Source organism: Panthera tigris, chromosome B1 (assembly GCF_018350195.1).
Source record: "Panthera tigris isolate Pti1 chromosome B1, P.tigris_Pti1_mat1.1, whole genome shotgun sequence".
Classification (NCBI taxonomy): Eukaryota; Metazoa; Chordata; class Mammalia; order Carnivora; family Felidae; genus Panthera; species Panthera tigris.
In genome coordinates, this window is record NC_056663.1 from 18,752,493 (window position 1) to 18,777,500 (window position 25,008).

The window sequence follows — 25,008 nt, forward strand, 5'->3', positions numbered from 1 at the left end:
CAATAACTTTGTGTCTTTTTTGTCTGTTTGATATATAACTTTCTGAGAATGGTGTGTAAAATCTACAAGTCCAATTGTTGACTTAATGATGTCTCTCCACAGTCTGATTAATATACTTTGATACACTTTGAGCCAACATGGTTAGGTACATAGTTGTTCATGGTAGACATGGTAGGGAATCTGTTCTATTGTTCATTCTATTATTATATTCATGTCTAATATTTTTTTTCTAACATGACATTTTTGCTTTAAAATCTGTTTTGTCAGATACTAAGATTTCTATTCTGTTCTTTTTGTGGCATATTAAAATTTACTATTACTTTTTTTTTTTTTTTTTTTGAGAGAGAGAGAGAGAGTGCATGAGCAAGTGGGGGAGGGACAGAGAGAGAGGGAGAGGGAATCTTAAGCAGACTCCACACCCAGAGCCCAACGTGGGACTCCATCTCATGACTATGAGATCATGACTGGAGCTGAAATCAAGAGTCAGACACTTAGCTGATGGAGCCACCCAAGAGCCCCTGGGCGTATTAATTTAGTGTATCTTTTTTCCATCCTTTGATTCTCAGTTATTCTGTTATTAACAATCTTTTCATTTCAATTTTCTAAAGTTTATTTATTTTGAGAGACAGAGAAGGAGAGACAGACAAAGAGAGAGAGAGAGAGAGAGAGAGAGAGAGAGAGAGAGAATATTCTAAGTAGGCTCCACACTGCCAGTACAGAGCCTGACATGGGGCTCGAATTCATGAACTGTGGGATCATGACCTGAGCCAAAATCAAGAGTAAGATGCTTAACCTACTGAGCCACCCAGTGGCCCCTCTTAATTTTCTTTAATAAGAAAGCACTTTAGCATTCTTCCATGTCCCTCACTTTACTAGCCCCCAAACCCACCCCTCACATCATATTAATGTTCGTTCTATATTGGCTTGGATACATTTTCCTTTGTTTCATCCTTCCTTTATTTATTTATACAACAATAAAAAACCCTCTACTTTCCATATATCTTACAACCTCTACTTAGCACATCTCTTATAATGTATCTTGAATAATTTCTCCAATTATTTGAGCATATCCTTCAATGTGTATCTTGGTATTTATTGTAAATACTTTTAAGAATTTGTATGTCTGAGAATATTTTTATAATAATTTTAAAATCAGTGGACTATTTAGCTTCAGAGAAAATTCTAGGCTAAGCGATTTTATTTCAAAACTGTAACATGTTATTTTCTGTTATCTTTCTGCATGCAGTATGTATTTCCTCATTTATAGGTGACTTTTCCTTTTTCTTTTTTTTTAAAGTTTATTTATTTTTTATTTTGAGAGACACAGACACAGCGCAAGTGGGGGAGGGGCGGAAAGAGAGGGAGAGAGAGAGGGAATCCCAAGCAGGCTCCCCACCAACAGCACAGAACCCCATGTGGGGCTCGAACCCATGAACTGTGAGATCATGACCTAGCGAAAACCAAGAGTCGAACACTTAACTCACTGAGCCACCCAGGCTCCCGATTAGGTGATTTTTCAACTTGCAAGCTTTATGAAGGTTGCCATTTATATGATGTTTCAAATTTTCTAATAATTTGTATCATATGACATTGTTTTTCTTCCTATTGTTTGGTCCTCTGTGAGCCCTTTTACTTGAGGTCACTCATCTCTCCTTAATCCTGGGAAACATTTCCATTATTTTTTTATACATATTTCCATCTTCATTTTTATTTTCCTCTCTTCTTAGACTCTTGTAATCTGGATGTCTGCACCTTTATTCTAGCCATTTTTCGTTTAGATTTTCCACTATATATGCTCTTTGTCTAGGACTACTGCTCTCTGGTAAGTTCCTAAACTGAGCTTTTAGTTTACTAATTTATTCATCATCTATGTCTGTCCTACTATTTATCTGAATTATTTTGTTCTCCATTTCAACTGCTATGTTTTTCATACTCAATATTTTTACTGAGTTTAGATTTTGTGGTGTTTTGTTCTTGTTTTCTGTTGCTATTATCGTCCCTATCTCCCAAAGCATACTTATCATGCTGTGTTTAGATTCTTGGTCCATCTGTTTCCATAATTATGTTTCTGATACACATATTGTCTCAAGACTCAGGACTTGGACCTCTTTCTCTTTCTATCTACACTTTGGTGATCTTATGCTGTTTAATGGCTTTAAAATATAATTTTTAAGGTTATGAGTTGCAAATTTGTGTATCTGTTAGGAACTTGTCCACTGACTTCCAGACTCAAATACCCACCTGCCTACTTGATAGCTCCATTTGGCTGTCTCATAAGCATCTTCAACCTAAATGTCCCAAACTAATATCCACACCCTTTCCACATACACCAACTCCTTCTGTAATCCTCTCCATTTCAATTAAGATGTTCCATTCTTGGGGTGCCTGGGTAGCTCAGTTGGTTAAGCCTCTGACTTCGGCTCAGGTCATGACCTCGTAGTTTGTGGGTTAGAGCCCCACATCAGGTTCTGTGCTGACAGCTCAGAGCCTGGAGCCTGTTTCAGATTCTGTGTCTCCCTCTCTCTCTGCCCCTTTCCTGCTTGCACTCTGTCTCTCTCTCAAAAATAAATAAACATAAAAAAAGTATTTAAAAAGATGTTCCATTCTTGGGGCACCTGGCTGGCTCAGTGGATGATGGAGTGTGTGACTCTTGATCGTGGGGTTGTCATTTTGAGCCCAACTTTGGGGATAGAGAGTACTTAAAAATAAAATCTAAAAAAAGAAAAAAAGAGATGTCCCATTCTTTCAGTTGTTTAGACCAAAAATCTTTCCACTCATCGCATCATTGACTCCTTCCTTGCTTACATACCCCACCTCCAGCTGATCAGAAAGCCACCGGCGTTACATAACCAATATATCCACAGCAGGACAGTGTTACACTTCCTCCACGGCCTTATCTATGCCTTTTCTTTTGCCTGTTTGTCAGTCTTTCTATGGGAATCTTGCCCTCTTCTACTCAACATGGTAGACAGAGGTACCCTGTTAGAATGTCAGCCAGATGGTGTCAGTCTTCCGCTCACATGTTCTGCTAGCTTACCATCTCACTCACAGTAACAGTCAAAGACCTACCTGTGACCTATGGGCTTCCATCTGATGCCCCCTCCCCCACACTCTTGAGTCAACTCCCAGACCACTTACTCTGCTTTTCTTCTTCACTCCATTCTACCCACACTGATCTTCTTGTTCTTGCTTATATATGCCAGACTTCTTGCAGGAGATGATCTTAAAAATCATCTTTGCAGTGAGGCTTTCTCTTTCTTCACCCATCCTCAGTGAATTTCACAGGTAGCCATTTTATGTCTCCTTTTCCCAATTCACTTTTTCTCCCTTACCAACCGTTGCTACCTAATATTATATATACTCATTCTAATTTTCTATTAAAGTTTCATTTACATGCAGTAAAATTCTCACCTTTTAAAGGACAGTCCTGGAATTTTGACAGATGTGAATAGTAGTGGGACCACCACCAAAATAAAGATATAAAACAGTTCCAATGACCAAACAATTCTTCCATGTCCTTTTGTGGTTAAAATCCTTGCTGGTGCCTCCTACCCTTGGCAATCAGTGATTTGTTCTTCCTCACCATAATGTCACCTTTTGCATAATGGCATATGCATGGCATCACGCTGTCACTTTTTGATTTTGGATTCTTTCACTTGGCATAATGCACTTAAGATCCGACCATACTATTGCACGCTTCAGTGTGCCACTCCATTTTACTGCTGAGTAGTATTCTGTTGTATGGATGTACCACTGTTTGCTTACCCATTCCCCATTTGAGGGACATTTGGGTTCTAATATTTGGTGATTACATAAAAAAGCCACTGTAAACATTTACATATAAGCTGCTATGTGAGCACAGTTTTAATTACTTTTGGAAAAATATCTCTGTGTAGAATCTTTAATTATGTGGTAACGACATGCCTAACTTTGTAGGCACTCTTTCTTAAAGTGGTTATAACACTTTTCATTTCCACCAACCATGTACAAAGGTTTGGAGTTTTGGTTGCTCTGCATCTGCAGCACCAGTCAGAACTGTGGGGGGGTTTTTTGGTTTGTTTTTCTGTTTCTTAGTCATTCTATTGGTATTTAGTGGTATCTCACTGTTTTACTTTGCATTTCTCTAATCACTAATGACATTGAGCATCTCTTCATGAGCTTATCTGCCATCCTGATATCCTTCCTGATAATGTGTGCAGAGAGATTATCCATTTTCTTCTTTAGAGTCTTTCTTTTCTTATCACTGAGTTTTGAAAGTTCTATGGATACAAAATATTGATCAGAAATAGGATTTGTAAGTACTATTTCCCAGTGCATAGCATGAATAAAATTATTCTTAGTATTTTTCTTATTTATTTATTTATTTATTTATTTATTTATTTATTATATCTCTTTTTTCTTTTTTTATGCCTATATTTGTTTGTTTATTTATTTATTTATTTATTTATTTATTTATTTTTTATTTATTTTTGGGACAGAGAGAGACAGAGCATGAACGGGGGAGGGGCAGAGAGAGGGAGACACAGAATCGGAAACAGGCTCCAGGCTCCGAGCCATCAGCCCAGAGCCTGACGCGGGGCTCGAACTCACGGACCGCAAGATCGTGACCTGGCTGAAGTCGGACGCTTAACCGACTGCGCCACCCAGGCGCCCCTGTTTATTTATTTTTTAATTTACATCCAAGTTAGTTAGCATATAGTGCAACAATTATTTCAGGAGTAGATTCCAGTGATACATCCCCTATGTATAACACCCAGTGCTCATCCCAACAAGTGTCTTCCTTAATGCCCCTTACCCACGTAGCCCATCCCTCCTCCCACAATCCCTCCAGCAACCCTCTGTTTGTTCTCTATATTTAAGAGTCTCTTATGTTTCTATATTATTTTTGCTGTTTCTATATTATTCTTCCTTCCCTTCCTTATGTTCATCTGTTTTATATCTTAAATTCCTCATATGAGTGAAGTCATATGATATTTGTCTTTCTCTGACTAATTTTGCTTAGCATAATTCCCTCTAGTTCCATCTATGTAGTCAAAAATGGCAACATTTCATTCTTTCTGATTGTTGAGCAATACTCCATTGTATACATATACCACATCTTCTTTATCCATTCATCTGTCGATGGACATTTGGGCTCTTTCCATATCTTGGCTATTGTTGATAGTGCTGCTACAAACATTGGGATGCATGTGCCCCTTCAAAACAGCACACCTGTATCCCTTGGATAAATACCTAGTAGTGCAATTGCTGGGTCGTAAGGTAGTTCTATTTTTAACTTTTTGAGGAATCTCCATACTGTTTTCAGAGTGGCCACACCAGTTTGCATTCCCACCAGCAATGCAAAAGGGTTCCCCTTTCTTCACATCTTTGCAAAGTCTATCATTGCTTGAGTTGTTAATTTTAGCCATTCTGACTGGAGTAAGGTAGTATCTCATTGTGGTTTTAATTTGTATTTCCCTGATGATGAGTGATGTTGAGCATTTTTTCATATGTCTGTTCACCATCTGGATGTCTTCTTTAGAAAAGTGTCCTTTCATGTCTTTTGCCCATTACTTCATTGGGTTATTTCTTTTTTGGGTGTTGAGTTTGACAAGTTCTTTATAGAATTTGGATACTAACCCTTTATCTGATATGTCATTTGAAAATATTTTCTCTCATCCCGCCGGTCGCCTTTTAGTTTTGCTGATTGTTTCCTTCACTGTGCAGAAGCTTTTTATTTTGATGAGGTCCCAATAGTTCATTTTTTGCTTTTGTTTCCCTTGCCTCTGGAGACTTATTGAGTAAGAAGTTTCTGCGGCCAAGATCAAAGAGGTTTTTGCCTGCTTTCTCCTCGAGGGTTTTGATGGCTTCCTGTCTTATGTTTAGGCCTTTCATCCATTTTGATTTTATTTTTGTGTATGGTGTAAGAAAGTGGTCCAAGTTCATTCTTCTGCATGTTGCTGTCCAGTTTCTCCAGCATCATTTGCTGAAGACACTGTCTTTATTCCATTGGATATTCTCTCCTGCTTTGTCAAAGATTAGTTGGCTATATGTTTGGGGGTCCATTTCTGGGTTCTCTATTCTGTTCCATTGATCTGAGTGTCTGTTTTTGTGCCAGTACCATACTGTTTTGAGGATTACAGCTTTGTAATACATCTTGAAATCTGGGATTGTGATGTCTCCAGCTTCAAGATTGCTTTGGCTATTCAGGGTCTTCTCAGGTTCCATACAAATTTTAGGATTGTTTATTCTAGCTCTTTGAAGAATGCTGGTGCTATTTTGATTGGGATTGTGTTGAATGTATAGATTGCTTTGGGTAGTATTGACATTTTAACAATATTTGTTCTTCCAATCCATGAGCATGGGATATTTTTCCATTTTTTGGTGTCTTCTTCAATTTCTTACATGAGCTTTCTATAGTTTTGAGTGTATAGATTTTTCACTTCTTTGGTTAGGTTTATTCCTAGGTATTTTATGGGTTTTGGTACAATTGTAAATGGGATCAATTCCTTGATTTCTCTTTCTGCATTTCATTATCGGTGTATAGAAATGCAACCGATTTCTGTGCATTGATTTTATATCCTGCAACTTTGCTGAATTCATGAATCAGTTAAAGCTGATGGAATCTTTTGGGTTTTCCACATAGAGTAACATGTCGTCTGCAAAAAGTGAAAGTTTGACTTCCTCCTTGCCGATTTGGATGCCTTTTATTTCTTTGTGTTGTAGATTGCTGAGGCTTGGATTTCCAACACTATGTTGAATAACAGTGGTGAGAGTGGACATCCCTGTCATGTTTCTGACCTTTGGGGAAAAGCTCTCAGTCTTTACCCATTAAGGATGATATTAGTGGTGGGTCTTTCATACATAGCTTTTATGATATTGAGGTATAATCCTTCTACCCCCACTTTCTTGAGGGTTTTATCAAGAAAGGATGCTGCATTTTGTCAAATGCTTTCTCCACATCTATTGAGAGGATTATGTGGTTCTTATCCTTTCTTTTTATTTATATGATGTAACACATTGGTTGATTTGCAGATATTGAACCAGCCCTGCATCCCAGGTATAAATATGTGATCACCCACCTGATCATGGTGAATAATTCTTTTAATGTATTGTTGAGTATCTTGTTGAGAATTTTTGCATCCATGTTCATCAGAGAAATTGGTCTGTAGTTCTGCTTAAAAAGGGTCTTTGTCTGGTTTTGGAGTCAAGGTGATGCTGGCCTCAAAGAATCAGTTTGGACGTTTTCTTTCCACTTCTATGTTTTGAGCAGCTTCAAAAGAATAGGTGTTAACTCTTCTTTAAATGTTTGGTAGAATTCCCTTGGAAAGCCATCTGGTCCTGGACTCTTGTTTTTTTGGGAGATTTTTGATTACTTATTTGATTTCTTTACTAGTTATGGGTCTGTTCAAATTTTCTACTTCTTCCTGTTTCAGTTTTGGTAGTATATATGTTTCTAGGAATTTGTTCATTTTCTTCCAGATTGCCCAATTTATTGGTATATAATTGCTCATAATACTCTCTTACTATTGTTTGTATTTCTATGGTGTTTGTTGTGATCTCTTCTCTTTCATTCTTGATTTTATTTATTTAGGTCCTTTCCTTTTTCTTTTTGATCAAACTGGCTAGTGGTTTACCAATTTTGTTAATTCTTTCAAAGAACCAGCTCTTGGTTTCATTGATCTGTTCTACTTTTTTTTTTTTTTATCTTGATAGCACTCATTTTTGCTCTAATCTTTATTATTTCCCATCTTCTACCGGTTTTGGGTTTATTTGCTGTTGTTTTTCTAGCTCTACAAAGTGTAAGGTTTGGATGGGTATCTGCCATCTTTCCTCCTTCTTTAGGAAGGCCTGGATTGCTATACTTCCCTCTTATGACCACCTTTGCTGTGTCCCAGAGGTTTTGGGCTGTAGCACTATCATTTTCATTAGCTTCCATGTATTTTTTAATTTCTTCTTTAATTTCTTGGTTAGCCCATTCATTCTTTAGTAGGATGTTCTTTAGTCTCCAAGTATTTGTTGTCTTTCCAATTTTTTTCTTGTGGTTGATTTTGAGTTTCATAGCATTATGGTCTGAAAATATGCATGGTGTGATCTCAATCTTTTTGTACTTGCTGAGGGCTGATTTGTGTCCCAGTATGGGATCTATTCTGGAGAATGTTCCATGTGCACTCAAGAAGAATGTGTATTCCACTGCTTTAGGATGAAATGTTCTGAATATATCTGTTAAATCCATCTGGTCCAGTGGGATATTCAAAGCCATTGTGTCCTTGTTGATTTTCTACTTAGAAGATCTGTCAATTACTGTAAGTGGGGTATTGAAGTCCCCTACTATTATGGTATTATTATGAATGAGTTTCTTTATGTTTGTGATTAACTGATTTATGTATTTGGGTGCTCCCACATCGGGGCATGTTCACAACTGTTAGATCCTCTTAGTGGATAGACCCCTTAATTATGATACAATGCCTTTCTTCATTTCTTGTTACAGTTTTTATTTTAAAATCTAGATTGTCTTATATAAATATGGCTACTCAGCTTTTTTTGGTGACCATTAGCGTGATAGATGGTTCTGCATTCCCTTACTTTCAATCTGAAGGTGACTTTAGGTCTAAAATGGGTCTCTTGTAAACAGCATATAGATGGATCTTGTTTTCTTATCTATTCTGTTACCCTATCTCTTTTGATTGAAGTGTTTAGTCCATTGACATTTAGAGAGAGTACTGAAAGATAACAATTTATTGCCATTGTGTTGCCTGTAGAGTTGGTATTTCTAGTGATATTATCTGGTCCTTTCTAGTCTTTGTTGCTTTTGGTCTTTTTTGTTTTGTTTCATCTTTTCCCCCTTCAAAGAGTCCCCTTAAAATTTCTTGCAGGGCTGGTTTAGTGCTCATGAACTCCTTTAGTTTATACAGTCCTAGTAGTACTGAAACCTTCTCCTTTCTCCTTTCTCCCTTTCTTGTTTAGTCAAGAAACCTTCTCCTTTCTCCCTTTCTTGTTTAGTCTTGTGGGGGCTTCCACTCTTTCTCTTTCTCTCCAGCTACTTTTGGGGGGAGTGCTTTTCCTAGACTCTCCTCCCTTTCTCTGTCCTTTCTCCATGAAAACAGCTATCCTCCACAGCTTCTCTCTCCCCCAGTCCACCTCTCTGCCCCATGTACCTGCTGAGTTCTGGGCTCAAGTTATACAGATTGTTATGCTAATCCTCAGATCAATTTTCTAGGTGTGCAAAACGGTTTGGTGTTAGCTGTATTTCAGGGATGAGAGAAGCTGAGAACTTCCACATTGCCCTGCCATCTTGGCCCCTCACTATTTTCTTAGTATTTTTCAGAGAACAGAGGTTCTTATTGATAAAGTTCATTGTTAACTTTTTTCTTTTATAGATTCGGTTAAAGTTTATACACATATAAAGTGTGTATATTTAACAGAAATATACACAGTAAGAAATATATGTATATCTTTACATTTCTTTATCTTTTTCTCTCTCTTTCTCTCATTCACAGCAAGAGAGAACAAGAGAGAATTACTACAAAAATTAGCTCACACAGTTGTGGAGACTGGCTACGTTATTTCAAAATATGTAGGACAGGCAGTTATGTAGATGATCATAAGCAGTTTTGAATCCACGGACATGGGTGACAGTATTCCATGGGTAGAGAATCTTTTCTCCAATTGTTCATTGCTACTATATAGAAATCTGATTGATGTTTGTGTACTGACCTTATGTTCTGCAACCTTAATAAATTCACTTATTTGTTCTAGTAGGTTTTTGTAGTTCCACTGGGATTTTCTACAAAGACAGTCATGTTGCCTACAAATAGTGACCATTTTATTTCTTTCTTTTCAATGTGCATACCTTCTGTTTCTTTTTCTTCATTTATTGCACTGGGTGGTACCTCAATTAAGAGGTAAATCAGAGCAGTTTGAATGTCCATCCTTGTGTTGTTGTTAATCTTATTTTTTGAATTCCCTTGCTCTTTGCCAATGTCAGCGCCATAAGACAGGGCCTGAAGGTAGGGTTATTTCTTTGTATGAGTCTTTGTTTGATCTCCAATGCCAATAATAATGCTCTAGTAATCAAATATTTGATGAAGAAATTATTGTATTGTTTTGTTTGCATTCTTTCTCTTGAGATAGTTTTAGTCCTTGTTTTGGTATTTGAGACTAAAAACTCAAATTCTCATGTAGTGTCAAGTACTGAGGACTAGACCCCAGTCAGATGAGTTTAGGAGAAAGAGGGAGGATGATGTCCAGGCTGAAGAGCACAGGCACCCCAGAATCACTGTGTACTAATCAAGCACATCTTGATACCCCTAGAGGAAAGTGGCATGGTGCACACGTAGCCTTCTCAGGTTGACATGCACTCATTCAGGGATTTGGAGGAAGCACGCGGAGGGTGAAGGTTTCAGAGTGGGTGGCTATTCTCACTGACTTTTTTCCCCAGCGGGAATTTCTTGCAACTTTCATCTTACCCCAAGGGTACCTGTATAGGTGTCCTTAATATTTCTTTGTCCTTAATATTTCTGTAATGTAGGCTCATGGAGAGAAAGTTTAAAATTATCTTCCTCAACCCCTTTACTGCTGCATCAAGCTGCTGTGCCTAGCTAATCCCATTCACTTGCCACTCTTGCCTCTTCTCTGCTACGTCCCTTTCTCTTTCCTTTTTTCATTTGTCAAGTAAAAATTTTAACTACAGTAAATTTCAAATGGGTATACAGAAAATAGCATAGTGCCCCTCATATACCCTTTACACAACTTAAAAATATTAGCTGATGGCTCTCTCTCCTGGCCGATTCGGAGAGAAACCTCAGACTTGGTATATGTGGTAGATCTGTATTGTGTCACTTTAGCAAAACCGCTCCAATGCTTTCCAGAATTCTCTGCTCTGCAGAGCTCCAGGTTACTGTGGCCCACAAGAGACACACATTAGATTTGGAAGGTAGAAGAGAAGCTGCAGCCGTATTTATTTTATGTTTGGAGGGCCAGTTCAGGTCATGAGGTGCTACTGCTGCTCAGGATGTTGTCACTTTTCTTCTGTCGTGTTGGCAGCTGGGCTTGCGTTCCCTTATGCTCGGCCAGACCCTCCTTCCATTTCTCCCATTTCTGGGCTGGGTGAGCGCCTAGCTGCCCATGAAGGAATCACCTTCTGCAGGGTACAGTGTCATTGAGACTGAAGGCTTGAATGTGGTGAGAGAGCAACATGGCCCTACAAGTTCTGATGTTGTCCTTCTTCACTCACTGTACGTCCATGTTCCCTTCTCAACCACCCTTCTCGCTCTGAAGACTTCATTCTCTAGCACCAGCCACAGAAACAACGGCCTCACATAGGCTGTGTCATGTCATAAGGTCAAATGGAAGCAACACTTAAAATGAGCCTTCAAAAGTAATATGCTGAATGAGACAAATTATGGAAGATAGAGCATGCTGGGCCCTTACTATTTTTATCTTCTAGTGGTCTGCTTCCCTGATTAAACCCCAAATGAAACATTTTTTCATTTATAAGTATCTGTATATGTAAAAATACAAATGAGAAAATTCTGTTAAATAACAAAACTGCTGGGTGCCTGGGTGGCTCAGTCACTTGAGCATCAGACTCTTGATTGCACCTCAGGTCATGACCCTGGTTTGTAAGATTGAGCCCTATGTTGGGCTCTGTGCTAACAGTGTGGAGCCCACTGGGGATTCTCTCTCTCCCTTTCTCTGTCCCTCTTCCTCTCTCTCTCAAAATAAATAAACATTAATAAAAAAACAATTCCATGCCATTTTGTAGAACCAAACAAAAATAAAAATGATTTCTCTTGGGGTGCCTGGTTGGCTCAGTTGGTTAAGCGTCCAACTTCAGCTCAGGTCATGATCTCACAGTTCCTGAGTTTGAGCCCTGGATGGGGCTCTGTGCTAACAGCACAGAGCCTGGTTTGGATCTTCTGTCTGCCCCTCCCCCCTCCTCTCTCTCTCTCTCTCTCTCTCTCTCAAAATAAATAAATAAACATAAAAAAAATGATTCCTCTCCAGTTCCTCTCCTGTCCCCCTCCCCACCCCCATTTTGAGAATATATCCTTTTACAGTTTCACCCAGAGAACTGATTTTGGGAAGAAATCCATGCTACTTTGGTCTCTTGCTAGCTCACTAAAATATATATCATCTGATGAAATTTTGTTAGCATTTGATTGCTTTAAAGATTTCTATCTTCAATGAAAAATAAGAGGCCAGAGAGATTATAATAAGATACAGTATTACAAGTGATTTGTGAAAAGCATTCTTGATTTGCTCCTTTTAAGTCACTTTTCAATGTGTTTATTTCCTAATGATATTAGAAAGTTAATGCATTAATGTGATGGTATGGGGTATATACCTACACTAGTATAGAAACAATTATGCTGATAGATATAACAATAACAACAACAACAAAGAAAACCCACCTCTTTTTAGAAACTCTAATGTATTCATATTGACTATGTTTCTTGATAGAAGTCTCTGGATACTGGTTGTCTACTAATCCTTGATTGTGAATTTATAAGCCCTAAAAAAATAAAATAGAATATGAACCTTTTGACTTAGCGATAGTGATTCTATTTGGCATTAGAAATGATTTTTGAGCAAACCAGATTATAATTACTAACTTGGTAATCAATTGATTATAGTTCATGGAGATTAGGGTAAGATTCCTCCAGAATCATAAACTGAAATAGAAATTTCCCTGGTATCTTTTTATTTTTATCGATACTAGTAATGCCAAACTGATACTTTCTGGCAAAACAAAGCAATAAAACAAAAAGGAAAGGAAGAAAAGAAAAGGGAGGGAAGAGAAGGAGAAGGAAGAGAAAAAAGCCCTTTTGGAGTCTGAAAGAGGTTTTACAGTCAGTACCTATAGTTGAAATAACAATCACAAAAGAACCAAGGATGAGATTAAGCAGCAGGTCAGAGATGGCATTAAGATTCCAGTAAGTACTTAACATATAAATCTTGCCCTGTCTGAAACACTCACATATATCAATAACAATAACAACAAGAACCTGCAGGTAAAGTAACTTCTTTGTGATTTTACAAGACACACACACCCACTAACATAGCATATTTGCTTGTAAGCTGCCGGAAGTAGTTTTCTTTGTTTTATAACCAAAACTGGATGAATAACTTGAAATAATTTCCTCAAGGAGGATGAAAATATGTTTATATGGATTGATGTTGATGCTACTAGTTAAAGACTGGACTCCTAAATCATCATGATATTTACACCATTTCTGTGTGACAAGGACGGCAAGGAGACTGCTCCAACGGTCTTCGAGTTTCAGTATGGGACTATATTAGGGTGTTGTCTGAAATAAATAATTATTTATTTTTCACTGGAAGGGGAAAATAGAAACTTTCTGAGAAGCCTTTTCTGAGAAGCCTAGAAATTAAAATTAAGATCCCATAGGGCAACGTAAGATAATTATTTTCCTCCAATATCCATCCCTGATTAAATTTCTAGCCCTATTAAAATGTATGAAAAATTAGCCATCTTATTAATAATTATTTCAACTGTTCCAGTTTTGAGTTAAACTGATTATGTACAATAATTTTTCCAGTTTTAAATTAGGAGAGTAACATCATCGCTGCTACTAAAAAGCAAACGAAATTCATTGAATCTCCTTATGTACCTGAACAGTTCCAAGCATATATCCTTAAAAAGGAAAGTATTCAAATTTTTTCCTCCAAGTTGTTTTATTTCTGTTTACTATAAACTTTTATAGAACTTAGATAATTTGGCTATATATTCTATTATTTGATTACTCATCAGAAGGATATGTTAAAGTTGATGTTTCAGTATTATTGAAACATAGCACATGTTCTTTAATAAATTAATGGACACAAACATGGTATGATTTTTAAGAGGACCTATGTATATATTTAATTTACCAATTAACTGTTACATAAAAGCATTACATAAAGTGTCATGATGTCAATGTAAATATCTCAAATCCATCTACTTATTAAATTCCTTCAGAAAGATTTTAATTATGTTAATTTATAACATCCAACATCCTTTTGAATTTATTCTAGTTCATTAATCTAAGGACATCCATATTATTAAATACAGGCATCAGCACTGCCCTTGCGGTAAAGTTATAAAGGAAAAAGCTATTGTGTACTTTCCATGGCTAAATAAAACTTATAGAGAACTGGGGATGACTTAATGTTTAGAGGTACATGTGGATAAATAAAAACAGAGTTTCTCTTATGCTTTGCATTATTTTTCACTCAAGTCTAGGGGAATTGCAGCCATCTGATTGAGATTCATTTGCAATACACTATAACAAGGGAAATAGAAAGTTTATTTGGAATGACCTTTCGTTCCACGGTTTAATTTACTGTTGTTCACATTTGTATGTCTTCTCTAGCTCATGACATGTCCCTCCAGGTCTTAAAGTAGGATCCCCGGGGAAAAGCAAAGTCAAAGAAGATAGATGTCAATGTTCATATTTGCAAATGGGTTGAATTCCCCCAGGGAGAAATGAAGATATACCAATCTTCAATAGTCCAGAGTGGGGTGCCAACATTATAGGGTATCAAGCATAGTTACACTATACTTTGAAAGCTAATAGCCACTGTAGAATTCTATTCACTGTAAGGATAAACTTTCTCCTGTAATATAACATAATGTAACATAACAGCATCACAGAGCATAGCATGCCAATCTATGATCCAAGTAACAGCCAAAGGAACTACTACTTATTTTATATATATATATATATCCTAGATATACAAAATAATTCAACATTCCTAAAAATTTCAAATAGCTCCTAGTTTACAGCAGTTATTTTATTTATTTTTTTCTTAATTTTATTTTTTTTTAAAATTATATAAAAATTAGTTAGCACATAGTGCAACAATGATTTCATGAGTAGATTCCTTAGTGCCCCTTCCCATTTAGCCCATCCCCCTCCCACAACCCCTCCTGTAACCCTCTGTTTGTTCTCCATATTTAAGAGTCTCATGTTTTGTCCCCCTCCCTGTTTTTATATTATTTTTGGTTCCCTCCCCTTATGTTCATCTGTTTTGTCTCTAAAAGTCCTCATATGAGTGAAGTCATATGATATTTGTCTTTCTCTGACTAATTTCACTTAGCATAATGCCCTTCAGTTCCATCCACGTGGTTGCAAATGGCAAGATTTCATTCTTTTTGATTGCCCAGTAATACTCCATTGTATATATATACCACATCTTCTTTATCCATTCGTCCCTTGATGGACATTTGGGTTCTTTCCATACTTTGGCTATTGTTGATCATTACAGCAGTTATTGTAAATATTACATTTAAGTCTGACTGAAAAGTATAATTTTTGATTGCCCAATGCTTTCAAATACGAAGCATTGGCTAAGCCTGCCAGGTAATTTAAAAAAATACAAATGTAGTGTTTTCATTGTGCACAATGGGAACTTAAAAATCATTATATAATAATGATAAATTCTAACTAGATAATTCATATAAATTAGAGTTTTTGATCAACAAATTTTGGGGGTAAAGTGGGTATAGACTATCTCTTTATTAACAAGTTTATTCAAATAAAAGTGTAGTGAAGGAATTCTATTATTTTTTAATTCATTCAAGTGTATATATTGATGTCCATGATTGGCAAGTAGTCTGTTAGGAGCTTGATATTATATTACGGTCAACAAATAATTAAAAATTGTAGTTTCTGCTTTCAGTGGAGTTTAGAGTGTAATGCAGTTTATTTACATACCATAATTAGTGGTCTCTGTGTGTGTGTATTGTTTCCCTTCCTTTTATCTAGAACAACCCCACCACCACCACCATATTATCACACTAAAGAGTATACCTTTTTTATTCCTCTTTCCTCATTTCTAAAGGATTTCAGAAAAGTGATGAGGGGCCAATTCAGGGTGACTAACTTCACTGCAAAAGACAAATAGTCACCTGTTCCCATCCTGTGACAAGAGGAAGCACTGTATCCATTGCAGGGGTGGCAGAACCTTTAAAGGGGCATTTCTCTACTGATTTACTTACTACAGCCTAGGATCCAAACACAGTTTGGATATTTGACTGAGCATTACTAGCTCAGAAAAGTTAATTGTATCTTGCAGAAAGAAACTCAGATCATCATAGATCATTAATTATTTCTATGAAAAACGTTAATATAAAAATAATAACAATAGGGGTGCCTGGGTGGCTCAGTCGATTAAGCGTCCGACATCAGCTCAGGTCATGATCTCATGGTTCTTGAGTTCGAGCCGTGCCTGGGACTCTGTGCTGACCTCTCAGAGCCTGAAACCTGCTTCAGATTCACTGTCTCCCTCTCTCTCTGCCCCTCTCCTACTCATGCTCTGACTCTCTCTCTCTCTCTCTCTCTCTCTCTCTCACTCTCTTGTCTCTCAAAAAGAAACATTAAAGAAAAAAAATTTAAAAATACAATAACAATAGAAACCTTTTATACTCAATCTCTACTTGCCTAATTTGTTAGATTAAACAAAACTTTCACTTCCTTGAGATGTAAAACAGAGTATCTCAGTATACTGACTTAAGTCTGCAGAACAGTATGTAGGTATGGCTCCTAGACCTCCTCTCTAAGACTCTCATTCTAGAACCACCTGATGACCAGTGTGCTGATAAGAGTCAGTTTGTTCCCAAACTGATTTGTGCTGGTTAGATTTCATAATTATAAAATTTCATTAAGTATTATGTAAGTAATAAAAAGGAGTTATTTTTATAAAAATCAAGAAAAATTTATTGGAAACATTGGATAATGCAAATAACTAAAAAAAAAAAAGATTAGAGGTATATGAGACATATGTAAAAGAATAGGAAATGAGTGTTAAATTCCAGACAGATTCTGCACTAAGCTTGCTTCTTACGTGGCTCCCCATTAAAGGAAGCCAAACTTGAATTCATAGATGATGAATTATGGTTTTATTTTATGCTGGAAAAATAACACCAATAAACAATCAGAAATCACATATGAAAAAGGCCTTGGTCCTATGTCAAAAATTTGGCTAATGAATGTGAATTTATTTAAGTTAAAATAATGTGTTTAGGAAATGTAGGTATATAGGTTTTAAATTATCACTGCTTTTACCACATAGTTTCAAATATATATACATATATTTGAAAAAAAAAATATATATATATATATTTGAAATATATATATAATCATTGGGAGTTTCAAATAAAATTGTTTCAATGAGACAGTCTGAACTAATTTGAATAGTAAAAGCAGTGAATACTTGGATTAGAAATGCTAAGTAGCTACGGTGAATAAATACTCCTGTTTTAGAATTCAACCTTTATGGCTTTATGAGTTATTTGAATCAAAAGGAATTTTCTGTGTCCAAATAAGAGCTTAAAACAAAACAAAATAAATGAAGAAATATGCCATCAAGAAAATGAATTTTCTACATTTCCATCTCAAGAAAGGAAGTCTTGGTAGGTAATTTTAGGGGCGCCTGGGTTGCTCAGTTGGTTAAGCACCTAACTCGATTTGGGCTCATGTCATGATCTAACAGTTTGTGGGATTTAGCCTCATGTTGGGCTTTGCACTGACAGCATGGAGCCTGCTTGGGATTCTCTTCCTCCCTTTCTCTCTGCCCTCCCCAGCTTGTGCACTCTCTCTTTCTCAAAACAAATAAATGTCATAAAAAGAAGATAATTAAAAAAAAATCTTCTAGAAAACGGACAGTATGAAAGGAAGTTTTTTAGAGTTTGGAAATAGAGTCATCCGAGGAAGGAATATATTTGTGGTGCCTGCTGCTATACAATATTGGAGAATCTAAGGAAAGTAATACAAAATTATAAATTCTAAATTATATATGAAAATGAATATTTATTTTGAGTAGGAAAAGGAATCAGTACATATATATTTTCAAAGTTGACAAATATCACAAGCATTATATCATACAGAGAAAGAACATTTAGTAACTATTTGACACTCCTCCACATTACCATTTCCCCTTGCATTTGTATGCAATGCTATTTATATTTCTTTCCTTTTTTTATTGCTATTTATAGTTTCAAATAAGAATTAAAAAGTATTTTCTAGGGGACAATGGAAAGAATGTCTTGCTTCTTGTCTGATTGATCAAAATTTGATCTTTAGGAAGATTTCTTTAAGTTGCATCATTTGTTATTGGTAATGCCATGTAAAATTTTTAGAACTGTAAACATTTGGAAAACTTGTATCAAATGGTTTTCATATAAGAACTCTGAGATTCAGAACCATTTTGCTGTGTCAATAACAGTTTTGCAGGTCTCTTAGCATCAGACAAAGATGGATCTGAAATGTCGGGATCTGGAAAAATATGTGACTGCTCACATAGTCACACAGTTGTGCTTGCTGTTTGCAGCCTTGTCACAAATGTTTGCTTTAGAATGGTAGGAATTCAGATAACTTTTATTTTCTACAATTCCCATCCAACAACAAAAAAATAAGGATATGTTTACAATTGCTTAAAATTGGCCTTTGGGTGCTTGTTTTGACAGCACATTGTACTAAAAATTAGAACGATATGGAGAGGATTAGCATGGTCCCTGTGCAAAGATGACACACAAATCTGTGAAGTGTTCCATCTTTTTATCACTAGGTGATATATGGAATTATTGAATCACTATATTGTACACCTGAAATTAATATAACACTGTATGTTAACTATACTGGAATTAAAATCTTAAGAAGCCAAAAATAAAAAATAAAAAATAAAAATAAAATCGGCCTTTGGAAGTGTACCAGGCAATAGATTGTCCTGATGCTCAAGCTTCATTAGATTCAGTCACTGAAACACAGCTCTCAAGGTCAATCATTTACAGATAGTGAGGGAAGGAAGTAGGTTCAGATGAAGAGCATCCAAAGAAACCTCATGTTTTACCAATGAAATATTAACTCATGCTGTTTGCCCAAGGTTGATGGCAATGACTACGACTTTCTTACATTCTGTAGACGAAGCACAATTTAAAAAAAAAAAAAAAAATTTTAACGTTTATTTATTTTTGACACAGAGAGAGACAGAGCATGAACGGGAGAGGGTCAGAGAGAGGGAGACACAGAATTGATACAGGCTCCAGGCTCTGAGCTGTCAGCACAGAGCCCGACACGGGGCTCGGACTCACAGACCGCGAGATCATGACCTGAGCCGAAGTCGGCCACTTAACCGACTGAGCCACCCAGGGCCCCCAAAGCACAATTATTTACTGATTGTTTCATTTGATGACAATTATAATTCTCCTTAAAGTCACACAGTGCTTTTTTGATTTTTGTGGGATTTATGCATATCATCTCATCTGGTTTTGCTTTGTTGCTACATCCTTTTCAGGGATGTGGAGTAATGCAGTGAAGTGACCCACCTAAAGTCCTGTGTTTTTTAAAGCAGGGTTTCAAACCAAAACTTTGCAACACAATAAATCCGGTGTTTGCTCTAGGCCATACTGAGTCCTTTTCTGTACAATATTAATGACATCATGACATTTAAACGCATTCTTAAGTGTTCTGGCATATTAGGCAAGTTAATGTTACCTGATGTCACAAGTAATCTCAACTCTCCATAATTACAATAAATGCGTATTTCCTACTCCAGTGTTTTAAAGTACAATGTGAATATTTTTAATAGGATGGCTTTCAGGGGTGGCTCTGTTGCAAACATTTCCAGAAGGACCCAGGCTCCTTCTGTCTTGTGGTGCTGTCACCTTCCATCTACAGTCTCTGATCGTGCTGCAGAATGGGAAGACAACATGACGTATTAATCCTCATGACATGTGTAGCTGCTGTCACATGACACAATATTAGTAATGTGGCTGCAACTACGTGGAGTGAAACAGGGAAATACATTCCCTGGCTTGACAGCAACTTCCCATCCAGAGAATAAACAAAGAAAAAAATGGTTTATTAAAAAAAATAGTTATTGTAGTCAAGTTTTTGAATAGGTAAATGCTATGAGAAAGGGAAGAGACAAAATTATACTTTATTTTCTTCTTGGCCATCACTCTAAAACTCTACTTTTTAAGCTTACAACATGAAGAAAGATTCTCAGAATGTAAGAATAAAGAGATATTCAAAGGACAGATTAAAAAATATAATTCTTTATATTTTTCCATAACTAGTGAAGACATTTGTGGTTCGAAACCTGAGATATAAATTATGAGTTCTACTATAATGGGTATTCTATTTCTTTAGAGACTTTTTACAAAAATGTTTATTTATTATTAAGAGAGAGAGAGAGAGAGAGAGAGCAAGGGAGGGGCCAAGAGAGAGGAAGACCGAATCCCAAGTAGCCACCATGCTGTCAGTGCAGAGCCAGATGCAGGGCTCAAACTCACGCACCATGAGATCATGACCTGAGCTGAAACCAAGAGTCAGATGCTTCACCGACTGAGCCACCCAGGCACCCCTATGATGGCTATTCTAACTTTAAGTCATGCATTTGTAGAAACATACTTTTTCTTTCATTTTATTCAAGGTTTTTTGTTTGTTCATTTTACATTTTGGGGGCACGTGATATGTCAGAATCCCCCGTAGGCATTGAATCTCTTTCAAGGAACTCGCAATTTAGTAGGAAATAAGCCACACGCATAGATGCAAATACAATGTGCACAATGAGCTACCCCATGAAAGAGGTATACACAGAATACTTCGGAAGTCTGGGCAGGGGCACGTGAAGGGTGAAGGGGAGTTGACAAACTTTGGTGATGATGAGACAGGCTTGGCCATTTTAATCAAGGGCGTTTTCAAGTACTAACAAGTAGGAAAACATAAGTTTGCTGACATGGTAACAAGCTACTTTTCTCCATTTTCTTGAGAAATAATTGACATTTGTTACCATACAAATTAAACATATAACATGGTGGTCTGACTTATATATACAGTGAAATGGCTACCCCAATAGGTTCAGCTAGCACCCGTTTTTCCCATACAGACGTAATAAAAAGAAAAGAAAAGACAATAAAGGAAAAAGTATTCTTCTTGTGATGAGAATGCTTGGAATTCACTCTCTTGACAACAATATTACATACAGTAATATTAACTACAGTCATCACATTGTACATTACATCTCTGGCACTTATTTATCTTGTAACTAGAAGTTTGTACCTTTTAAGCCCCTTCCTCTACTTCCCCCTCCCCCTGCTCAGCCTCTGGTAAGAAGTCTGATCTCTTTTCCTATGAAGGTTTTGGTTTTTTAGATTTCACAAAAAAACTGTTTCTTGATAAAACAAATCACTAGTAATTCTTAATTTGTAAAAGTCCATCTTTCTGGAGAAAAAGATTTAGATAATATGTAGAATAGAAAGTAGAGGGAAAAACAACTTGCGTTGATAAATGTAGAAATTATGTTTGTATCACAAAGATCTTAAAGATAGGTTTACTAGTTTTGTGAACTATTATCACCTTCTCATTGTCTAATATGTGGAAATATTTCAAAATTTTAAAAAGTCAGTATTTAAGATGATGGACAGCTAGCGTGGCAAAACCTAAAATTTGACTGTTCTTTCTTGTCCCTTGCAAGTGTCATTAGAGTTTCTAAGATTGTGGCATCAGTATTCAGGTTTATCACCTGTGCCTCATAAAAAACAAACAAGAATACTTAGGAATAGTTTGGTAGATGGTAGTATTCAATCAGAGTAAAAACAAAATGAGAAAGATCCAGGATAAAGGATTAAGTGTGCTGAAACTCCTTGGTTGACTTCTTAACAAGGTTTTTTGTCCTCAGTAGGGTTAATGAATTAATCATATAAAGAAAACTACACATTAAGCTGCACATAAATGAGCTTGGCCAAATGCAAAGCCATCTACTTCTGGCACCTGCCTTATTCCTGACCCCTTTTCCATGTCCTGCTGTGCTAGACTCGCTGAACTGCACAGGCTCCCAGGCTCAGCCCGTGCTGTTTCCTTCCTCTTGTCTGCGTTCAAGTTGTTCCCAGTCTGGAAAAACCCTCACTTACCCTCTGCTTCCTTTGCATCTTGAACTCCCTCTCAAGAGCCAGATCACACATTGTTTTCTGCCCCTGATTCGACTTCCCTCCTGCTCATTAATTAAACAAATAATTGCTGAGCACCTGCTAGACTTCAAGAGGTGTGTAAGGTGCCAAGGGTCCAATTGCTAATAAGACAGGTGTGTTCTGCTTCCCGGAATGTGGGATCTTGTGGGGGATACTCCTGGTGGCCCACACCACCGTGAACTCACTCTTTCCAGGCATTCTTCTGAGGGATTTGCCATAAATTCGCTGGTTTAATCCTCACAGCAACCCCATGAAGTGGGCACCATTCTCTTTTGCATATAATGCATGAGGAAACAACAACATTGCAAGCTGCTACCTGGCCACTGTCAGACCCAGGTAGGCCTACCCCTTAAGGAACCCTGGGTCTCTTCATTTCCCAGGGACTTGTTTCACATTTGCTGAATGTCAGGTCCCTTGGATTCTTCTGTTCTTGACCCTGACACGACGTCAAGCTTCTCATTTTGCTTATAATGAACCTAGTGAGTGTGCAGCTCCAGCCACCCTGTCCCCGTAGCCAGTCATGCAGGGCTCTCACCACATCACTCTTCCTGTCACACTGTACTTCAGGTATGGGCCCCCTGTCTTCCTGTAACACTATAGAAACGAGACAGGGAGTTTTTTTCAATATTTATTTATTTTTGAGGGAGAGAGTGAGAGAGCGTGTGTGAGCGGGGAAGGAACAGAGAGAGAGGGACAGAAAGAGAATCCCAAGCAGCCTCCACACAGATATGGGGCTCGAACTCAGAAACCGAGAGATCATGACCTGAGCCGAAATCAGATGCTTAATGACTGAGCCACCCAGGCACCCTGGCAGTGATTTTTAATGAGCTCTTCAACAAGTATTTATGGAGGCTGGAGTACTGAAGGCTGGACATCATTCTAGGTGTCAAAGATATAGTGGTGAAAAGACCAACAAGTCTTACTTTGTAGAATATGTCCTGGGAGGAAGATTAAAACCAAACCCTTTTGTACCTCATTGCTCCAGGTGAAGTTGTCAATACTGAGTCAAAAACAGAAGTTCTCCAGATTGGACCTAGAATAGTAATAAAAACTAACATTTCTTCTGTGTTTATAATGAGCCTGTCTTTTTTCCAAGACACGTATATTTATTCGTTTAATAATCCCTCAAGGTAGGGACCACTGTCATTCCATTTTTAAAGATTAGGGAACTGAGGTTCAGAGTGGTTTGAAGCCATGTGGCTAGTAGGAAGGTAGGACTTCAGATTCTCTCTCAGACATTGTGCCCAGATCCTGTGTGCCTGGCAAATATCTTTGAAAGCAACAAGAGGAGAGCAGAGGTGAGCTGTGTTGAAGAGAGGGGCCAGAATGATCCCCCTTACACAGAGAAGGGGAGATAGCTTTGCAGGCAGACAAGACCTGCCCCCTTCTCTCTGGGGGTGCCCTGGGAAATTGATAGCAGCTCAGAAAGAAAGTGTGCTGAAGGAGACTGAACTTTGCACAGCTTTTTAGCATTGACTAAAATTCTCATTTGCCCCCCATGGCATGGAGACAGAAAGCCATCAGACTAAAAGGGTCCTCATGACCTTGAAACCATGCAGTTGTCAGCTATGAACACGGAGGCTTAAGTTATGGACCATCCCCATTTCAAGTCACCAATGGGCTTCAGTATGATCCTTCCATGGGGAGAAAGTCCTAAAAATGTTTGTACTTAAATTTCCTACCAGCCCAATAAAATAAAGCCCAGAATAAGATTCACCTTCATTAAAGGAAATAAAGACATGGACATATCTTACACGTTTGAGTTCATGGTTTGAGATTCATAACTCTTACACAACAAGTATTGATGAAGTGCAGATCGGGATCAAGGGCTGTGCTACACGCAGGATGCACAGCAGTAAGTAATAAGGTCTGACTTAGTGAAGTCTACAGTTAAGTGGACAAAAATGGTATCGAATAAACAAATACAAAATTTTAAAAATACAAATTTTGGTAAGTTTTATGAGAATCTAGGACACTATTAAAGGGGATAACACGATACATTGGGCTTAGGTTAGGGACAGCATTTCCAGAGGATGAACATCAGTTACTCAAGCATGGGGTGGGGAAGAAAGATTCTGAGCACAGAGAATAGTACAAGCAAAGAGTAAGAAACACCCAAACGATTGAAAAGGGAGCCAGATGCCTGAGCATAGCAAGGGAGAAGGAAAGTACCATGCGAGTTAGAGCCGAAGACACAGGAAGTAGCCAGAAACTGAAGAACCTTGTTAAAGATTTATAGTTTACCCTTATCTGAAATGGTAAAGTACTGAGGGCTTTATAAAATGGAAGGAACACATTTAGATCTAATTTTTAAGAAATATCATTAGGGCACCTGGGTGGCTCTGTTGGTTAAGTGTATGACTCTTGATTTAGGCTCAGGTTATAATCCCAGCGTTCTGGGATTGGGCCTTGTGTCTGGCTCCACTCTGAGTGTGGAGCCTTCTTGGGATTATCTCTCTCCCTCTCCCTCTGTCTCTCACTCCACTTGCTCTTTCTCTTTCTCAAAAAAAAAAAAAAATATCATTGGAATAGAGAGTGGAAATGGTGAGACCAATCGAGAAATCATTTCCATAGTGGCAGAAAGAGATACAGGCGGTGTGCACTGGGGACGGTGGTAATAGAAAGAGAACTGGGTACCCTAGACATTGATTTTGGAGTAAAACTGAAAGGATTAAGGGAAGTAGGAGGTAGACAAGGTGATGGAAAAGAAAGTATCAAAGAGATCCCCAGATATATAATGTAGACAACTGGGACAATGGAAATGACATTTACTGAGGTAGAATAAAAACAGGTTTAAGGAAAAACCAAGAATTCAGAGGTGGACATGCTAGTTTTAAAAATATGCGTGCAATGCAAGAAGGCATTTATCATGCTGACTATCTGGGTAATTCTGATATGTTAAGGTAAAACCTACAAATAACTTATATACATCACATAGATCTTTTGCTCTTTGTCTAAAGTAGGAGGAATTTGAAGGCCAACCTCATGCCTGCTGATTCTATCTTGTGGTATTGATATAAGCAACTGGAATGAATACATGTCAAATCCAAAAA

General features: G+C 37.4%; 1 long non-coding RNA gene and 1 other non-coding gene across 2 annotated transcripts in view; one reads left to right on the forward strand and one right to left on the reverse strand.

Moving 5' to 3' along the window:
* LOC122237607 overlaps nucleotides 1-25,008 on the reverse strand; it is a 97,694-nt gene that overhangs the window by 13,522 nt on the left and 59,164 nt on the right. The window contains exon 3 of the long non-coding RNA XR_006216189.1: nucleotides 12,396-12,496. This is a non-coding gene — a long non-coding RNA (uncharacterized LOC122237607). The remainder of the gene's footprint in view (nucleotides 1-12,395; nucleotides 12,497-25,008) is intronic.
* LOC122238213 lies at nucleotides 18,436-18,544 on the forward strand. The gene has a single exon (XR_006217173.1). It is a non-coding gene; the product is annotated as a U6 spliceosomal RNA (small nuclear RNA).